The sequence below is a fragment of the Columba livia genome, chromosome 3 (assembly GCF_036013475.1).
Source record: "Columba livia isolate bColLiv1 breed racing homer chromosome 3, bColLiv1.pat.W.v2, whole genome shotgun sequence".
NCBI lineage: Eukaryota > Metazoa > Chordata > Aves > Columbiformes > Columbidae > Columba > Columba livia.
Window position 1 is genome coordinate 118,609,105 of NC_088604.1, and position 21,288 is coordinate 118,630,392.

The following is a 21,288-nucleotide window of genomic DNA, read 5'->3' on the forward strand; positions in this document are numbered from 1 at the left end:
TTAATGAATCAGAATGGTGTTTAAATTTACAACTGGTTCTCTTCTAATCACTTGGCAGTGTTATTTCTAGCCGTTTTCTGCTTTCGATTGCCTGAGCCAAACGTTTAAAGGACTCAGCTCTTCTGCCATGTGACAGTGGGGTACAGCCTGAATATATAGTGACTAGCAAGATGATAGTAGAGGGTGTTGAGGATTTTTTCTTTGCTAGCTGTTTCCCATGCTGTTTATTTGTTGCAACCAAACTCAAATCTGCTATTTTCCTTTCCTCCTCACTCATTTTTGCCCACAAAATAATTTTCTCTGAGGGGAAGGCTAAGGTGGTGAATTTTAGTGTTCTTCTCATATAGACAACCTAAACGTTTTGGTTCTGTTGAGATTTTATTTGGCCAGCATTATTTAAGATTTGATTTAAACCTCTGAAGGTAAATTTTTTGCCATTACATTTACCTTTAAGGTGGTTCCTTTTGTGGTGGAAAGTTGAGAGGGAATAAGTGCACTTTCTCTAGAGAAACCATCTTAAATTACAAGGAAAGAAACTTATGTGGCAGGGGTTGGTTCAGGAAGTCTCTTTGGTTGCTAAGATGGTATTGCCCAAACTTAATGGGATATGCCTGTATTTCTTGCATTCTTTTTTTTTTTCTTTACCATTCTGCCTTCATTTTACAGGCAATATTTATTTTATTGAAGTGTTGCATAAGATTGACTTGTTAATGTTTAAGAAGTGCATTCTCTGACCTGAATGGAATTTTCTATGGGCAAATGTGCTGTATCTTTGTGTATGAATAACTTTATATGGTGAGCAGAAACATTTATCTTGATGGAGGAAGAGAATGAACTTGTTTAATCGTTTCATTGTTATTTCTTTTTATTTTGGGTGGGGGTGGGAACCCAAGTCCTTGGACAGCTGATGTTGTGTAGCACTGGTATTTGTTCTAGTCCATTATAGTTGGAACGTGGCTGTGAGCCTGGTTTGGGGCATTAAAGCCTGATGCTAATACCCTGATGCACTAACTCCTATCACATTGAGGAGTCTTCTTTGTCATGAATTCATTAGTTTCATGCAGAGATCGTATATAATTCTGATTGCTGCTTGCAGGGAAACTTTAAAGAGAAGGGATGGATACCGATAATTACTGAAACACCTTAATTCTGTGTGAGAATTGGGAGAAATTTTCATATCTATTAACTCTGTAGTAAGGCCTCGCTGAAGTGTGGTGTTTTTTTCCTCACATTTTAATGTGATAGCATTATGTTCAGCTTCATGCAGCAAGTTAGCATCTGTCAAAAAATAGTCAAATTGGTTGTAAACTTGAGCCCATAGCAGGGAACTCTCAGTTGGCAGCTTCATCTACCCGGTTTCCCATGTTTGAGGAGGCAGAGGCTTATTTCTTTAGCTGGTTGTGTAGGACTTCTTGTTTTTAACTAGTTCCTGATATGACCCATTGTTTGAAGGGAAACAAAACAATGTAAAGCAAATAATAAATCCGCTGCAGTTTAAACACAAGTAAGTTATATTGGTCCTTTTAATAATTGCCCCCTAGACAGCAATATGGATGGGCAGTGTATTTGAATATGTATAATCTTTGTCTGGGTGGAGTTCTGTTGCCTCATGGAGTTCACCAAGGAAAATCTTGTTTGTTCACGATGTTTATTTTCGCATACTGTCTGTGTGTTCCTGTATTTCTTATACTGAAATAGGGAGGGAGAAAATAATAGGTAAATACACTCTTGTGATGTCCGTATGTTTCCTTCCATTCTGGGCTTTCCATTTGAATAGTTGTGGTGTTTTTGCAGGGTAATTATGAAGGGGCAACTCACAGAGGTTACATGAACCATACTACAGAATGGAGTGAGTGCTTTTAAAAATGTGTGTGGCATAAACATTGGTCTGGCTTTTCCTCTGTATTTACACCTCCAAATTTAGAGGAAAAATACTTCAAAGCCTACTGTCATATTCTTCTGAAGTAAAAATATAATTTGGAGAGGAGCTGGAAAAAGAGTATGGACATAGCTAGAGTTCATCTTCTTTTAGATGGTTTAGTGGTTTTTGGTACCTGTACTGAGCCTGGTGCATTTTTCACAGGATTTCTACATTGTAGTTGATAAAGTAAACCATAAATAATTTTTCTTTTTTGTTTAAACATTTGTTTAATCAGGGAATTAGTTTGTGCAAGGTGAGCATGGAAGTAATGGTGATTTTCACATAAACAAGTCTTTTTAAAAATAAGACCAAACTGAAAAGAGGAGAGGATGAAGCAAGAAAGAGTGACAAATAATGGGCTGAAAAACTTGGAAAAGAGAAGCATGACAGAACAAAGTAATTACAATGATGTAGTTCATGTGTGAGTATCCTTCAGGACTTCTTGCTATATTTGTGTATGTGGATATGCCTATCCAATAACTCGCAAACAAACATATGGGACGGAATCAACATCACATACAAATACAAAAGTACTTCTAGTTATGCTAGAATTTTTCTAACACATCTATTAGGTATTCTCTCAGCTACAGGCAAAAATTGAGTGAGAATAGAAAGTGAGAACAAGAGGAACAAAAATGAACAGTGGAAAATGAGTGTAATGTTAATGGCAATTGCTTGGAAATAAGGCAGTTCAAGGGCTGCCTGTAGGAATATAGTGCTTGGGATGGGTGTTCAAGTGTTGAAGTGTTTTTGGCCCCCGAATACATGGTTCATTCTCAGGTGCATCAAGTCTGTTAAAATACAGGGGATTTCCAGTTGGTATAAATTAAACTTACTCCTGTTTTAAGAAGAAAATGGCAATTGTGCAAGTAAGCCCCCAGTCTACAGTATCACATTTTTTTTTACTTTATATCTAGCAGTCACATTTATGTCTGTATTATACTCTCATCCACCTGGTTCCTCTTAAATAATGTATATTTGGTCTTTTTCTATTAAATTTCATTTTAGTCTGAAAGATTTTCCTTCTCTTCCTTGCTTTTTGCAGCAATGTAATAAAAGGGAGGTGTTCGCAGAGAAGGTTCTTGTGAAGATTTTGGATTTACTGTTATTGTTTTCTGAGATTATTGAAAACTGATGCAGTAGGAATTTGTTGACACATAAGTGTTTCCATCTTCAAAGCGCTCTGCTTGCCCTGAGGTGCTCTCATTTAATTGATAACTAGATCTGGTAGCCCCTTTTTGCGATGGCTCAGTTCACTCTTCGAAATCTCTAGGTGCTCTTTGCTATTTTGTATAGGAATATTCAATTATTTCAGTTATTTAGGAAACAACACCAAATTGTCCAAGGTTGTTTTTAATTATGCTCTCATCTGCCAGATTACAGGAATATTTAGCCTTAGGTGAAACCAGGGACTAATTTAAGCTCAAAAAGTCATACTTTAATGCTTAGCTTTACATGATTTGCTGTATCACCTGTGCAAGCAACAAACACTGAGATTAAAGTTACACAGCAAAAAATCATATGCATCTTGATAGATAGTTCTGGCCACATCAGCATGACCATCCTTTTCATTTAACTACTTGTTCCTTCCCTTCATAGATGACCAGCAGGTTCTTCATATGAACAATAACACTGAATATATTCTACAGTAAAGAGTTGGTGCGATGATCCTAGAAAGTGATGGGTGCTGTTAAGCTGAGCTTGTTCATGAATCTGCGTGAGTGCAACACTGTCCCTGAGTTGTCTGGTTTAGCTCCAGGATTTCTTTCAATGCTCACAATTTCCTGAGGCAAAAAAACAGGAAGTAAAATGATTTTTTTGAGGCATAACGTGATTAGACATTTAGATGTTTATGTGGTATGTGTTCTCCACCCCTAGTTAGTCATGGCTGTGGAAAGAACCTACTTGATTCATAATTATGCTGTGCAAATCTTGTTATCATGTAATAGTATGAGGCAGAATGTAACTTCTGACTGAAGGTCTCTCTGAAAGGCTGGGTCTAAAGTGATAACATAGGCATGGAACTATTACCCTGTAACCAGGTGTTTATTTTTAGTCTTACAGAAATAGTCTATATTTTTCACTAAGCAAGAGACTAACACATTGACATACCTCTTTACTTGGACAGTAACTGCATAGATTGATTATTTCTTTTGAAACTGCATACATATTTCTCCTTTTGTGCACCCCATCAATGACGCATGTATGAAGATAAAAATATTAATTGCCTTCAACTACTCAGACTACAAATAAGTAGGTTTTCATAGTGCTAGTTTCATATTGTACGGTAATTAAGAGCATTCAGGAGCGCCCGCCGATGGGAAGTATGGAACTTAAAGATTAGGAAAGAAACCTCAGTGTTGTTCAGCCTTTACCTTCAGCCCAGTAGCTCTCCAAAAAACACAGATTTTCAGAGTGTTTCTTGGCTGGCAACAGATAAGACTTCAGTTTCCTGAGGGAGGAAAGAGCATAGAAAAAGCAGCTTGTGTAGTCACTAGTGGAATCCCTTCAATGCTGGCTAGATGATCTTGAGAATTTTTAAAATAATGATAAAGAGAATCTAATTTCAGTGGAGCAGAGATCATTCTTGATAAAGGGATTTCTAGAAACCAGCTCATTGTAACTATAGAAACACCTGAATTTTCTCATCTTTGAATGAGAACAGAATTTTCTGAGTTCTTGGTAAATCCCAGAGCTGATAGTGAATGTCGAACACATTGAGTGTAGTAGGAAAGAGGCTCTTTGGAACTTACTTCCAGTAAAACATTCTCTAAATCAGAGTAATATCCTCACTAAGCTGCTTAATAATGAAAACGGTGGTCAAGGAGTGTAGTAGTGAGTGTCCTTGGAGGTGGGAACAAAAGGCTGAAGCAATATAAATTAGTTTTCTGCACCTTTTATAAAGTGATTGTTATCTCTGATAACAGCCCTATTTTAGGAAACCAAGTGTACTGATTTTGCATTTACAAAAGAAGAAAACAAAACTTTTGGCAACGCTAAACAGGAGTAGAAACATAACAGACTGCTATGTAAGCAATTAAAGATCTGGATAATACGAGGAAGATGAAAGGCTGCTGTATAGGTGGTTAGACACGCAGTGACTCAAGATATTTTGACTTTAATAGGGGAAAATATGGTAACTGGATTACAACAAGCCAGAATGGCCCTAATAAACACTTTAAACCCAATAACTTGGTGCTGTTAGAGGAAACTTGTCTGGTCCAAACCCTGAAATTGGAAATTAGTCCAGTTATTTTTTACTCTTTTATGCAGAAAGAATCTGTTTTTCATGAGGGAAAAGGCTCCTCTTTTCCAGGAGTATACAGCAGGATCTTTTTGATGTTCTTTCTTTGAGAGTTGTAAGGTACTTTGGTTTTGGTGTGTGTTGTGGCGTGGTTATTTTTTTTTTCAACTTATTTGGTCAGGTTAATTTTCTCTCATGGTTGACCTGAAATTTCTCCCCAAACTGTAATTTCAACTGTCATTCCATGCTGCTTGCTTAACATTTGTGCTTTTTCAGCTGAATAAGATATTTTGCAGTTGCCATAATACTATTCTATATCATTAATTAAATACCATAAGTACCTTTGCCTCTCTTGAAGGAGGCTACAATTCCCGATAACACTCAGTTACTATGTAGAGTGGCTTCTTCATGAGTATAAAGACAAGTATATTAATTTCTGTTTGCTAGGATCCGCATGGGTCCAAGGACTTGAGCTAGAGAATCCAGGCATATGGACTAGGATTCAAAACCCAGTGCCTTTAAAATGGTGCTAATTCTCAGCTGGAGTATAAGAGATTGAGGCTGGTGATGGCGAGATTGCAGGTGCCTCACCTCATGGTGATCTCTTTTAATCTTGTCAGTCCTCAGGAGCCCCTGAGGTCAGAGACCGATCCCCCGGTGCCAGCCTGTGCGGATGTTCTGCTCCTAGTTCCTCAATAACCATCAACTGGTATCTGACTAGTGCCTTGTACCATGTTCTTTATCTCTCTTGGAAATACCTTGCTCGATACACCCTATGATTTAATTTGTGGTCTTTTTCCCTTTTGTTTTTCAGGTTGAGATCATCACCCTTTGGAAGAGCTGGAAAATACACAAGTAAGTTTTCAGTCTTTCGGGTTTTTTTAATTCCTCCTCTGAGTCACCTTCTGGAAGATCATGTCATCCAGCAGTATCTGCATAGAGAGCTCACGAAGACCAGCTTCCTAACACAGGAATTAGAATTGCTTAAGGTCAGATGGTGAATTTGTCAGAATTCCTGAATAACTTCAAGGCATGTTTTCAGGTTCCACTGCAGATGAACCTGAAGAAAAAGTGCGTGCAGTCTTTTTTTTCATAAGCAGCAGTACAAAAGCCTCAAAATTTAGGTGAAAATCTAACAAAATACATGTTTTGGCTTTTTTAAAAGTAGAATTTGTATAACTAGAGACAGAAGAGTAGCAGGGTCTATTTTTATTTGACCTTAATATCATGTTTTGGCCAGCATTTGCAGAGTTACATGATTGCAGATGATCTGGATTTATGCTGTACCTTCAGCAGGGCAAGTGGGCACAGAGGTTGCACAGATTATCCTGAGTAGGCACCTGAGTAAGGTCTATTTATCTTTTACAGATTGTGAAGCTCTTGTTTGAAGCTTCCTGGAGAGAGGAAAAACAAAACAAACCTCTCTGATCTTTTAAAAAGAATAATGAACAGAGCATACAATCTTTGTCTGCTGTGGAACTGAATATAGTACTTTGCCATACAGAGTGTTGATTTTTCTGGAGAAAGATACAACCTACTACTCCCTCTCCTGGCTTCACAGGGGAAATATATGGAATTGTCAAAAGGGGGCATTCTTGCTTTTCCAGACAAATGAAAAATAAGTCATAAAATGAGTGTTAGACCTGTCATTTAGAGCAGAAATTGCTCAAGTTGACAAAGTCTTTAGCCAAAGCAAATTTAACAGATGGAACATTAAATATCAGAAGCGTTTTGTGAGTAACTTAATCTCTTGTTTTGTGAACTGAGGTTTTACCTGTCTCAACTAAGATTTACCCGAAGCTTTTATTAATTGATGAAATGCACACCTTTCACGTGTGTAAAAAATATATACCCCCAGTTGTCAGTTAAATCTCATACAGAACAATTCTCAATATATCCATGGAAATACATGTGTGACAAAGTTCTGCCAGTCTGATACAAGGATTTACTACAACTGATTTTGTGCTTTGATCTAGTGTTTGTAGAGTTGACAAGTAATAGTTGGGCAAATAATGCATTCTGATAAAAATCTCTTGAAAGTACAAATCCTTCTGTGTAATCAATCGAGATGTACCCCTGGAAACTGAGAAATGACTGATGCCCTGGGTAGTTCTTTCTCACTGAAACAAGAGCAAATCCAGGACTGACTGAGCAAATAGAGAAGGATGTTGGTGTTGAGAGATGTCAACAAAGATGTTCACATCTGAGCTTGCTTGAGCAAACCTATTAACAGGTTTAAACCTGTTAACAAACAGGTTCAAACTGGTGCTGATAATTCCTGTTTATAAGCAAATTTTATTCTGCTTCTCACAGGTATTTGTGATATTTTTATTTGCTCTAGTGAAGAAAGTACTTGTTATGGTCTTTGCAATTAGGCAAAGTCTTCCTATACACATGATAATTAATATGCTTTACCATTAATATTCTGGATTGACTAGGGGAAAGCAAATGTATGAACTGCATTGGAAAAAATAATATCTGAAGTTATATAGTGCTTCTCTTGCCTAAAGAATGATTTATTTTTCTTTGGAATTGTTTATCTAGTGAATGTGAATAAAAAAAGGGAAGACTTCTATCTGCCCTAAGCTTGTCAAATATTTTAGTTACTGCATTTTAAAAAGATGCTGTTTTTTTCAGCCAAGATTCTGGTTTTACACCTCAACATTTAAACTAAGTGTAGTGCAGTGTTAGGGTTGGGATAAAGATGTTTCTCATGCTAGAAGGTATAATAGGAAGATACCAGCACAACAAACAGGTTAAGGAATCAGATCTCCTGAAGTACGTAGCTTTAGAGCAGCTGTAGAAATGGCCATAAAACAGTTTTAAAACAAAAAACTTCAACGATTTTTCTGCACTATCAGGTGCTGCCTGTGTCATTTATATTTGAGGAAAGGGGGTGCAAGGCACTACCAGATAGTACTTACTCAACAAATTTATAAGTAATCACTAAGCTGCGGAGAAATAGGCAGTGTTTACACTGACAATTTTTCTCATAGTAATGGAAGGAAAGCTTCAGCCTGAAGCACTTGCTTCTGAGCTCCTCACATCTCTACTTAGCCAGGGTGGGAGGTTAATTTGGAGTTAAATATTTGTGTCAAATACTCAGGCTCATTACGCTTAAAATTGCTAGTGTAGATACACTCTTCATAGAGGCTTGGGCCTGGGTATTTGAAAAAGATGAAGTGAAAAGAAGGAACAGAACAAAGGATTATAGAAAAGCAGCTGTAAGTATAAGGAAGAAATCTAAGTATAATCTGTAATATCAACAACACAAATTAAATGTGAGCAGATAAAAGTATCTACTAAGTGAAACAATGGTGAAAAGGCTAAAAGGTGGGCAGAAAACAGGAAGGTGGTCAGTCTGCTCCTTTAGTGAAGTGAGTGTACAGTTGTTGGGATTCCTTGCAATCACATTCTTCCCTAGTGTGACTGTTTTTAGGATTGCTGACTGTTGCGGGGGGTCTTTAACTTCATGGCTATTTTCCTCTTTTGCACTGGCTGGTACTCCTTAGCGTTCACTGCAGCAGGATTTAAATGCGAAGACTAATTTTGTTTTGAGTCAGATGATACCCAGGTGTGTGCTTTGCCCATGGTTTTACTTTGCTACAAATCAATAGGTCTACTAAGATAAGTGATAATTTATTACTGTGGCTTATTAGGAATATATTATTAGTGGTGTTTTAGAAAATGCTGTAGTAGAAATGTGGTTGCCTTTAGAACATACTTAGGGGTATGAGGGAATGTGTGATATTTAGCTGTAAAAAAAGGCAAACTATAGATGATCTTCACACAATATGAAATATGAATCAGGTAATGGATTACTTATAGACTACCACAAACCTGTGCTTGTATGAGAACAAATGGAAGTCTCCTCTAACAAGAGACTTGCCTCTTCACAGCAGCTGTTTGTTCCTGGTCCTTTTCCCCAAGATGGTAACTTGCCCATCGCACCTGTTATTGAGGCTTGACTAGTTTAGGGTTTGATTCTGCAGGGTGCTCTTGGCCTTGATCCTGTTGTGCACTTGAGGCTGGGTTCCAGTGGAATGGCTGGTGTACTTGATATCAAGTGTGTAATGTGGTCAACCTTGGGCAAGTCAGGCTCTTAGTATGCTTTTTCCAAAGGTCTGTCCCATCTCCTTGTGCTCTGGCTTTAATAGTGTTTTCTGTGTCACTAGAAACCAGTGAAGCTTTTGGCTGCTCTTTGAACAGTTGCCCTACTGCTGAAGATTCTGCTCTGAAAGTGACAGTGAGTTTGAAACAGTACAGCTGCTTCTGTAATTGTTTTGAGCTGTACCTCGTCATCTCTGACATGGGTTTGACTGCTTGAATTTGTGCTTGGCTTTACAGTTCCTGGGGATATGTAGCTTATGTGTAGACATGTTGTGGTCCAGAGAACTGAGCAGCTTGGTTATTTCAGCTTCAGGTATGGAAATAATAGGAAGCTTGCACACAGTGTTTTTGTAGATTGTTCTGGTGCTTGCTGCTGCCCTATAGTCAGACCTGGTTCCAAAATTCAGAAGAGGAGGGAAGGAACTTGCTGTGACTGTAGGGAGGTATCAATCAGACCATATGCTAGGAAAGTAAATTGGCCACACAAACAGCCAGGTCCCCAAAGCAGCTTTAGTTACCTCATTCATAGTTATCCTAATCAATGCCTTTTTGGACAATACAAGGGTTATTATTTCTCAGCAGTGTAACATGTTCTAGTTTAATTAAGAATCAGCATGAGAGGTTTCAATACTAAATTTGAACATGATTCTGTCTAGAGTTCAAATTTAGTATCAAAACTATCAAGTTTTGCATGTCAATTTGACTGTGAATTTCCACGAGGGCTGTTTGACAGGTTTTGCTTGAAAACATACTCCTGTAGCCCTTGATTTCATTTAAAGAGGAGGAAAAAACCCAAAATCATTGATAGGGAAAAAAAACAGTCCTTGAGCTTGTACCTGCAATGAATATAGAGAGAAAATTTCTTAGGACAAAACTTTGTTAGAAGAATCAAGAGAAATTATACTGATCTGTTCTTCAAATTCTCCCACAGAAACTACTCATCTGATATCTCACAGAAGATGAACACAAGCCAGAATCTCCTGCTCAAGCACCTGCTTATCTCACAGGTAAGAGCAAAAACTCCAAATGATTCTTGGTGTTCAGAAAAATGCAGACTCAGTTCTAGAACTCCTGGATGTGACTTCAAGTATTAGTGCACATATTAAGAAAAAGAATGAAGCAGGGAAGTGCTTTTGGTGTTAGAGTGGGTGACAAGAAAAGGTAAGCCAGAGCAGAATGATAAATGATGTGTTAGTCTCTGAAAGGAGAGGTGTTGTCTTATTCCTGACACTTAGACTGTCAAGACATTTTACTGATTTGACTTTGTGTTGAAGAACACACAACACTTACTTAGTAAGTGGTTTTATAGGGAATCTCACCTGTGTTACAATAAACTGAGCTCAAACATAACATATCTTTTACGCTTTTTGGATGATAACTGTGAAGAATTATCTAGTGAAGGTTAGCAAGCGGTACCTGTGGCCATTTTCTCATGACCCCTGCGTGATAAAGTTTACTATCTTGGATCATGATGTGTTGTCAAATGACAGGTTTGCCTGTCTGGCCAACAAAAAGTAATTGAGGAGTGTTATAGTTTTACAATCCATGTTTCACTGAATTTGTAGCTTTTTGAGCTGTTAGACTGAACAAAATAGGTCACCATTGACAAAATAAGGTTGGCTCTCATTTTTCTTCACTTTTTGACTACTTCTATGTGTGCACCTAGTGCCTAAAAGCATTGTGTAGGAAGCACATATTTTCCCAGAGCTATTGCTATTATAATTCCACTTATAGCCTGAGTTAGTATTTTTTGTGGTTGCTGTTCTAAAATCTCTATCTTGAATCCCAGATCTGCATGAATATAAACAAATAATGTGATAGACTCCTGTAAGTGGGGAATTAGGAAATCCCTACCAGCTGGAACTGCTTAGTTGTGGAAGCTTTGCTGACCTTGGGTTAGCTGTCCACAAGCCATTTATTTTTGTAGGTTTGTGGCCAAGATATAGAGCAGCAAAGTCTTCTTTCTTGCTCTGTTTCTTACCCCCTTCCCTTCAGTAGTGGTTTCATCTGCTGCAGCCACATTGTATCCTGAAATAATAAGTAACTGGAAAAAAACCCAAAACCAACACAACAACCAAACAAAATCTGTGGGTTTTTTAATTTAAGTACTGTTTGGGGCTTTGGGACAGCAGCATCTGTGTAAACAGGTCCTCACAACTGAATTTCCCTGAAGCTGTTCAATACCTGCCGACTGACTCACTTGCTGACTTTTAGATACCTTCATCTGCTTGAAACTTCATATCTATCATACTTCTCCAGGCAAGATATGTATAGAAAGAGGAGACCTTAAAGAAAAAAGGCTGCTTTGGCTACAGAAGATAACTTATTTAAACCCTGTAAGAAAAAAGACTTACAGTGGCACTATACAGTATAGTGTACAAAATGCTCCTTTTTGAATGATGCTCTTGACCTTGTGTTTTGGGGCTTGACAGAGAATTGCAGGTGAGGAGGGAGAGGTGACATTTTCTTACTTATGGAACTGCCACTTCCCTGTGCTTTGGGATATTTTCATGGGTCTCAGAAGTATGTTCTTCAGGAAGTCTACTTTGGTGTCTTTTCTTCCACTGTTTCAAGTCCTGATTCCCTGTTATGGGGCACAGAAGTCATTATTAGGAGGCAGTCAGACTGTTTTTAGTCAAATGCTTTGATGCCAGGGTGTTGGCACTCTTTCAGGCAAATAATTTGATACATAGACTTCACTGTAACCCCAGAACAACACAAGCACTGAAAATCCTACATGTCCACGTGCTGGAGAAAACAGCTGTATTTGTGCTATGACAGTAAGATATTTTGTTATCAAATGCAAAGCTGGGGGGGGAAAGCTTTAATTTGATGTATTGGATGAACTGAGAGCCCCAAAGATGAAAATGTGTTTTTCCAGTTAAATGTATTAACTGTGGTAGCACAGCTGAGATGAGATTGTTGTTCAATATGCATAAAACAATAGAAAAGGTGCTAAATGAGCTGGAAAAATTAGGAATGATGGAACTGGTGTGGGAACCAAATGCTTCTCCTTTGCATGAAGTGCCTGAACTCCTTGGTATGGACTCTGTGTAAATATGTTAAGGGCAAAGGAAGCAATTATAATATCAGAGGAATTATGAACCAAGATCTCAAAGTAAATGAAGTGCTTAAATATATGCAAGAAGTGAAAATATTATTACATTAGCACTGATCTTCAGCAAGGCATATACAAGACTGAAGCAGCTTTGTAAAGGAAAACATTTGTGGGAGAAAACTGTGATGGACAAAGTTTAAGCTTATACCTTGTGCTTGAATGTTTTGGTGGGAATTAAGATTTTTTTTCAAAAATGTTTTATTGTGTTAGGAAAGGACTATTTTCCTGCTTATGCTTTGATATTAGGAAAAGGTTTGTACAGGATACTAAGGTATGCTTTTTTTCCAAACTGCAGTTATTATGGATTTTCTTAAATTAAAACCACAACCAAGCAACAAAACACAACCTGAAGCAACTCTGAGGGCTTTACTAGCATATTACTATATTACTTTGTCCTGAGGCAGGATCAATTTTACTCATTATTCAAGACAGAAGTTTGTTTGGCTTCTCTTTAAAACCTTTATGATAAAAACTAAGTATTCCTTGTTTCATTTCTACATGTTTGACTATCTTTACCTGATATGTAGGAATCAAAGTCCAATATTTGCCTTCTATGTGTTAACTGATAGGTGAGTTTTTCAGCAGCCTTTTACATAGTGGAAGACTTAGTGTCCTCTCAAATGGGCTCTATTTTGTTAAGCAGCTTTGCTATAGTTAGCATAAATAGAAAAATGTCCTTTAGGGAAGATGAAGCTGATACTTGGAGCCAAACCCAAATGCTGCTGTAGAAACACTCGCCCTGTTTGCTTATCAAATCTTCTTGATGCAAGAGTGTTTCATTCTAAATATCCTCTTAAAGGACAGGAATAATTGTGTGGCTTTGCAGCACTGCTCCTATGGTTAAAGGGCGCAGCTTCCTCCCCAATGTGTGCATATGGCTTTTCCAAGTTTGTGGCAAGTGGCTTTTTGCCATGGTCTGTATTGGCCAGGATACAATCCTACGTGCTTTTCATTTCCACATTAGAGGGGAGGGACTGTATGAGTTGTTTCATGAACTACTCTGTCAAATAGCCTGAGAGACACCTAGCCTCCCCAAAGACTTTGCACATTTGAATCTCATCTATCAAAGGAAAGTCTGATATTTTCTAGGATGCCACAATCTGTGGAAATGAATGAGCTTAATTAAGCTCATGGGAAGCTCTTGCAAATGGCTAGAGATAAATATCAAATGGGGTCAATACACTGTCATGAGACTTTTGGCTTGTTACTGGATGTTCCCATCCCTTTGGGATGGCCTAGAGGGCAAGGACTTCTGAGAAGATTGGGGTCGGCCATGATTAAAGCTATATTTAGAAACTTTTTTAATTGCATAGACTTCAGGCACATTAGAGCTGGCTTTTTTCTTTTAATGGAACGGTATTCTGTTAGAAAATGCAGTTTAGTGGAAATCAGAATGTTTCATGGGACTATGTCAATCTGATTGTAGCTTTTGACAGGAAGAGAGAAAATTAACTCAATTTTTCTGTGTTTTAGTAATATGAGAATGTGTCATTTGGACAATGTATGCCTTTTTGAACTGTTCGACATGTTTCATGTTGAAACTCAAAGCAGAATGAAAGTAATCATACTGTTCTGAGATATGAGTTCAGGTGTATGATAAGAATTTTATGTACTAAACATTAATTTGTTGATGGTAATTCATATTAAAATGGAACATGTGCGTAGCCACACAATTTTCCCCCAAATGTCACTTCCATAGGAAGTTGTTTCTTTTATCCTAGGTTGGAACAAGATAAAATTAAAAATGCTGGAATTTATTGGAAATGTGAAGTTCTGTTCAGCTTGAGGGTCACTTGGCAGATGAAAATAAATCCTGATCGTTAGGGAAACCAGATAAAATAGCTTGGAGACTCAACCTCAGGGAGAACCTGGCCTGCTGTTCCTGATGGGTGGCTGGAAATCAGGAGCAGACACTGAGACATGAGGAAATAACCACTGGGAAACGCAATGTAATGGTCCTGGATATACCCTGACTTTTTTTTATGTAGATAAATTCTACCAAGAAATTCCTCTTGGGTGAATTTAATTCCTGTATTTGCAACTCATCTGAGTGTGTTCCTTGCCAATGGGTGCTGAGAGATGTTCTTTGGGATGATGGGATCAGCTCCCCAATTTACTACTGTAACTTACCAGCAGGTTGGTTGGCAACACGTATTTATTTACACTTCACTGGGGAGAGAAGCGTCCTTGCTACCTGTCAATTGTGAGTTCACTTTGAGTGGTAGGTGAACTGCTTAAGACTAAAAACCAAATGACTAGTTCATTGTAGCACTAGAAACAGAAAAGGAAGGAGTAAAAACAAAACACGAGGTATGAGAGTATCTTGCATTAGTCTTGTGTTTTAGCTCATACTTGATTTCCCCAAGGTATTTGTCACAAACAGCTAAGGTTCCACCTGTTAGTGCTGTTTCTTAAGAATTCCACATCTAGGTTTGATTCCTGGTTGGATTGCAGAGTGGGTGACTGCTTTTGAATTTATGTAGCACTTTTGGACATTTGTGGTCTTGCTTCTAGCTGTCTGGTGTGAGGGAGGGTGCTAATGTGATGTACCCAGGCTGGATTAGAACTCGATCATGCTGTGTCCACACTTGCTAAGCACAAGACGATCCTGTGGAGTGGATGTCTCTACCTTTGTTCTTCTAGAAAATCAAGTGTGTTGCAATTACAAACCTAGTTTGATATGTTGTAAGCTACCTGTCAGCAGAGGTATATTTAGCATTATGGGTTATTTTTGTTTCTCAGCAGCATGATTGTGTTGCATTCACAGCTTGTGTTGCATTCACAGCTTGAGTATGTTCAAGTGACTTGCCTACAGTAACTGATGTCATCAAGTGTAGTGTCTCTAGAATTCCAACCTAGTTTTCCAGTCTCTAGGTCACATTGTAGAGCAATGGCCACAGAATTAATAGCATAGAAATAAAATATACTTGTATAAGAAGCTTAGTTTGCTTATTCACCACTTTAATGGATTTTTCTGCAAATGGTAACATGTTCTGGTAGCTTTTCCTCTCTGAAATGTGCTGGAAATGCAAACTAAATCCATTCTTGGAGCATGCTCTTTGATAACCAGTATCCATCACTCATGTGTAGCTGTGTCAGCAGTAGCAGATTGCAAACTCCAGTATTTCCATTCATACATCTACCTTTCAAGCCATGTTCCCCCTTACCAGAGCAGTTCCATGTTGGTAACTCTGCTTCTGCTTCTCCATCAGAGAACATCAGAGCTTCAGTCAACAGCTCCTGCTTCTGCCTTGGTAATTATTGGTTCTTCATGCATCTGACTGCGAAGCAGAACTATATTCTGGACCCACAAGTTAAAGTTCTTAAGCGGTGCTGTTGATGGAGAAATAATTGCTTTTTGGATTACGTGGGTGTGCAGGAAGCTTTTCTTGTTACATTTTTCACATAGGAAAATTTATATGATACAACTTAATACATGCTACTGCGTCCCATCTTGGGGGATGAATATGTCATTCCATATGCTGTAGCTAAACATAAATGAACTGTTATTAATGATTGCTGTAATGTTTTCTAGCAGTTAGCTGGCTGTGATTCTAGGAATTTTTTCTCCACTGTGTTTTGAAGGGTTAGGTTATTTAAACTTACTATCAAATAGAATCAGATCAAAGTGAGCTAATTTTTCTTAAACACTAATCATTTTAAGGCTATTGAACTAAATATAGAGGCAGTTCATTAAATCATTAAAACAGCCTGCAATAATGCTCACAAAGTCATTATAGTGCTATTCCCCAGCCAGAGAGGTGGTGTTGCCTTAAGCACAGTTTAATCAAATTAGATGGTGGGCTATGTCCTGGGGTTTCTCCTATTGATATTCATTAAAAATACATGATTTATCACTAATCTCTGTAAGGTATATCCTACTCCTCCAAATGAATTTTGTAAATGTCAGGGGGAAGAAAACAGAATAGTTTATTGTTATAAGAATTTAAGTGTGGTGTGATCACATTTACATTTATATACTATGTAATTTAGTGATAGATGATAATTTTAATGCGCCTTTAAAATTTTTGCCCTTAGTTAAAAAGCTAACAAAAATGGAAAACCCTCAGGAGTAGCCACTTTATATTTTAGTACTGTATAGGCATGTGAATTAAGTTTAGAATTAATTATTTTATAGATCATCACACAGTTTGCTCTGATGGTTTGTCCATGAAAGTTCACTAATTTAATCTACTCCTTTTGGTACAATTTTCCATGTTTTCATTTTTTTAGAACACCTTAGTGCTCTTTTGATTTTCTTTTAAGTATTGTTTTAAATTGGCAGGAAACATTAATGAGAAGACCACACATAAACATTCCCCTCTGTACTGTCACAACTACTTTTGTGATTTCTTCATTTACATAATGCTTTTTAGTTCTCTAAAAATGGGGTAGATTATGCCACCTAACACCTAAATATGCAGCTGATGAATGATGCAGGCTGAGACTCCACTGTACTTCAGACCAGGAAGAAACACATTTCTGATTACAATAGTAATTTGGAAACAGTACAGTCTAATTACTCAATCCAGAATTTGCCTGAATTATCTTGATTCTTGATGAGTGCCCTGTAAATTTACATCATTTTGGTGCTGTTGTTGCTAAGGAATCTTTGATAGTGCTTGGAATCTCAGCTGAACATCCCCAGTGATTCTTCTGCTGTTCTGAGAATTTCTTTGTGTTGAGTCACTTCTTTTGCAGGAAAGTGCCACCTACTGAAGTTGGTTGTGGCTGCTGCAGCGCTTATCCAGGATCAGAGTTCACTGGAGTCAGTTTAGAGGGGCAAAAAAAGCTTATGAGGCTTCTAGGAGATGTGGGTCAAGTTCTCTGTGTCCTGAAAATCTTCTGTCAAAGCTCAGAGATTGCCCAGTGTCACTTAATTTAGGGGCTTTGCTATACAGGCATAGATTAGTGAATTATTTAACTGATTGTTGGGTATTAATCATGTTACCACAGAATTGCCACTTGACTGAGACTGAATATAAAACATAATAGTTTTGTTGCAATTACTGAGGTGGAGTTGTATGTAATTACAGAGATGTTCATGTAACTATCTTTGCACTAGGAGCTTCAGATGTGGCTTCAAACCACCATCCCACTCGCATTTGTCAGATGTACCAAGAGCTGTTCTCAGTTACACCAAGGTAAATGTGAACAGATTGGTGTCACTGGCTCTGCTGTGGATTTACACTGGCATGTTTGGAAAAAAAGAGCTTATTTATGTACATTTTAGAGACTGAAAACATTCTTCAAGGCAAATAATTACTCTGCTGGACACTTGAATAGTGGTGGCTTTGGTTTTGTTGGGCTGTAGCTGAATAAAACTGATTCCAGAGCAGCTGAAGCCTCTCTAAGTTGGTGCTGTTAAAGCTCTTGTGCCACCCTAACAGTGGCATAAGAGTTTTTCTGCTAATAGAAGTAGGTTCAAGAACCTAAACCTGCAGAAAAGCTTTCAGGTGGGCAGCTGAACTCAAGCTGTCCTGCTGTGGGATTTGATAAATGCAGGTTCTAGGTGCAAGGTGGAGAATGGGGATGTACAACAATGTGGTGAGCAGAAAGGCCAGGGCTGCACTAAGAAGGGCTGGAAAGGCCACAGAGCTGTAGTCTGGCTTAAGGTACAGTAGTGCTCATCTTATTTCCAACTGTATGTGGTGGTGTTGTTGGGGCTTGCTTGTTTGTTTTGTGGTGTGGGGTTTGTGTCATGTTGTGTGTTGGTTTGTTTGTGGTTTTAATTTTTCCTTCCTCATGCTGAAACACCAGTTCTTGGAACACTGAGGCTCCTGAGAATCAGAGCTTTTTGTCCCAAACTTTCTAGCCCTGCTGGTGTTGTGAAGGAAAGCTTGATACTGTACCATGAACACAATGTAGCTCCACTAAGACTTCACAAGAGTTCAAAAGGTGCAGTTCAATTAGAAGAGATCCTCTCTTTGCTTTTTAAACCAATCCCCTGACATTTTCTGGAATTTTTTTCCTAAATGTGGTGGGCTGACTAAAGTGGAGTAGGGGAAGCAAACACAGACATATCTGAACAGCACAGATTTGTATCTCTGTAGTAGGTGCTGTTCCTGCAGTGAGTGGCTCTGGCTGTACACAACCCTGGTGGAGCTTTAGTGTAGGTCTGGCAATCAGCCCACAAGCCTTAATCCTGCAAACATACATCACACGCTTCACTTTATACTCGTGAGAAGCCTAAACTAAATGAAATCCTATTAAACTGTGGGTCTGGAGCTAATTAAACTTCTGTCTTTCAGTGTTTTCTTTAAACTATTATTTTAGTGAGCTTACATATAGTGTATAGGTAAGTACACATTGTAGGATGGGTTCTAGCAAATTTTTAAAAGACAATAGATGAAACTTGTTGTGTTTTCCTATAATAAATCAGTGTAATAAAGTGTTGATGGAAGACACCATCTAATTTACCTAGTTTTACTTCAGTTTCAAAACTTTTCAAAGCAAAGTGTGAGGTACAGTAGGGCAGCTGTCTATTATCCATAGGCTCTTCCATAGGCTCCGAAGCCTTTAAGGTGAAAATGTGAACAAAACTCTGCCTTAATTATTGGCAACAACTGGCTTTGCTTTTCAAAGTAATAAATGGGGGGTCCTTACAAAGTCTCTTCTTAAGTAGCTAAATGCATAATCCACCTGGGATATTGTTTTAAAATTCATTTCATCTTCAGTAATTTGATCAGAGAAAGAGTTGTATTGGTCATTTCTCTTGTGTAAGAACTGTGTTGCACCTAGGGGCAAGGAACATTTATTTTCATGATTAATACCTGTGAGTTTCATGGCCTAATGAGAAAGCCCTAGATGTATATGAAATGAAATTGCTGGTTGGTTTTCCCCACCATTCAATTCATGTAAACACTTTGACTGTTATCTTTCTCTGTTTGGGTGTAAAGATCCTGTATTAACCACTGACACACTGATAATATTTGTAGATGTGGTTGCAATATTAAGGTATACAAGTTCTAAAGCAAGTATAGTAATTTTAGGTGGACATGTGCATGCAGTTGCGTAACTTATTATGTTTCCCTAAGATGACTAGCCCCAGAATGGTGAAAATGGAAGTTAATGAAGTATTTTGCTCTGTTTTCCCTGGCACCCTTCTGACCTGACCAAGAAATCTAGTGCTAGGTTTTGCATTGCTGTAGTAAGTCTATCAGTTTTTATCACTATGATTTACAACATATAGCATGTTTATTGTGGATGTTTATCAGCAGATCTTAGCAAAACTATGCCACTACAAAAGCAATGCTGGTGGGACAATGCCCCTTCTTTCCATTTGAGATGCTGCTGTTACAATTCATTAGAAGGCTTAATTTTTCTCTGTGAAGAGGAGGAAGCACTTCAAAGACTGTGGTTGTCTATACTACTGTGTCCCAAAAGGATAGAGCAGCAGAGAAGCAGAAGCTTTATTTGACCAGCAAGAGGAAGCAGTGATGGTAAAAGGGTATCTGAGGACTTTTGCCATGAGGTCAAGACCTGAGACTGGAAGTTTAGGGTGACATGGAGTTCCCCTCTTGTTTCAGCATACGAAACCTGCTGCTTGTGATCTATCACGTAAGCGTGATCTGCTGTTGGCTTTCCCCGCCCCGCCAAAAAAAAGCTTCTGCAAATAGATTAAAATATTATTTCCTGATAGTTCAAAAAAAAAATATAAGTATTTAACAAACTTATACTGTAGTTAACAACTTCTGTGGTAGGTTTACCATCCACCCCCAAAATAAAGACTGGTGTTTCCACTAATTACATGATGATTACTTACCAGCAGGATAAATTAGCCCCTGCTGAGCTCCAGGCTGCTGCAGCTCCTCTGTTACCTATGCCTGAATTCAATGCTTTAAAGCTTACTTCAATATTTCTTTCACAAGTAGTATCTGTCTGAAGGCTCCTAGATATAACATGTATAATTTCAGTAGAATGCTGCCTTCTGGGCAAGTATGAATCTCTTCCTTCCCTTGATATTTACTGGAGAATAAACAGTAAACATGCTTATAAAACTTCCTTATTGTGTGTCCAGAAGAGTTGTAATATCAAGTGTGTGCACACATATCTGAATGCACAAACATATAAAATGAGCTCAACTTTTAAAGCACCTGTGTATTTGGTTGGTAAATCAGATATTTCCCTGTGAGTTTGATATTGTCCTGATTATTTTCTCCAGGGGATTTTGAAAGCACATCCAAATATTCATGAGCTTATTTGCTTATAGATTTTTTGTTGTTGTTCCACTAATTCAGCTGGAGCAAGTAGTTATCACTTGTTCCTCTGATATGCACAGTGCGTGTGAACATATTTGGTGAGAAAGAATCAACCATAGCCATGCTATGTGAATGATAATTTACCTGTTCAAAGCACTAAAGAGTGCATGACTTGACAGAGGAAATACTTTTGTTTTAATGAGTGGTATCTGATTTTTAGCTCTGGTTGTTAGCTTTTCAGACTAGGTATGTTTTGACTGTTGCACATTTTTGTTCCTTTCTTTCATCCGTTGTTCTTTGTCCCACTAGTTGCTGGGAGAGCTGCTCTGGGACTGATGTGCATCTAGAGCAGCAATTTGTGCAGAGCTGCTCTCAATCCAGACTGGGGAACACGTGGCAAGGGAATGACTTACCTGTCATTGCTGTTCTTATCTGACCAGTTTGGTTTGACCTTTTGATGTGTGTGGGGTAGAGTGATGCTGTGGTGGAGCTGAATTATCTTTTCTTGGTAACTGAAAGTTTATATTCTGAATCTGTTGTTTGGGACACCCTATGTACAGCTTTTTTTATGGTGTGGTGGTAGCAAAAGGCTACCTGTCTAGTTCTCAGAAATCAGAGCAGTGATCTACAATAATTATATCTAAACACAATAGGGTCAGTAGTTCCATTCCTTTTTCACGTCACTGTGTCCTAG

General features: G+C 38.1%; 1 protein-coding gene across 2 annotated transcripts in view; it reads left to right on the plus strand.

Annotated features, from left to right (window-relative positions):
• BCL11A (BCL11 transcription factor A) overlaps window positions 1–21,288 on the plus strand; it is a 137,641-nt gene that overhangs the window by 4,122 nt on the left and 112,231 nt on the right. For both annotated transcript variants that reach the window (XM_065059348.1, XM_021294298.2), the window contains exons 2-3: window positions 5,980–6,020; window positions 10,207–10,282. The gene's annotated coding sequence lies outside the window, so the exon portion shown is untranslated. The remainder of the gene's footprint in view (window positions 1–5,979; window positions 6,021–10,206; window positions 10,283–21,288) is intronic.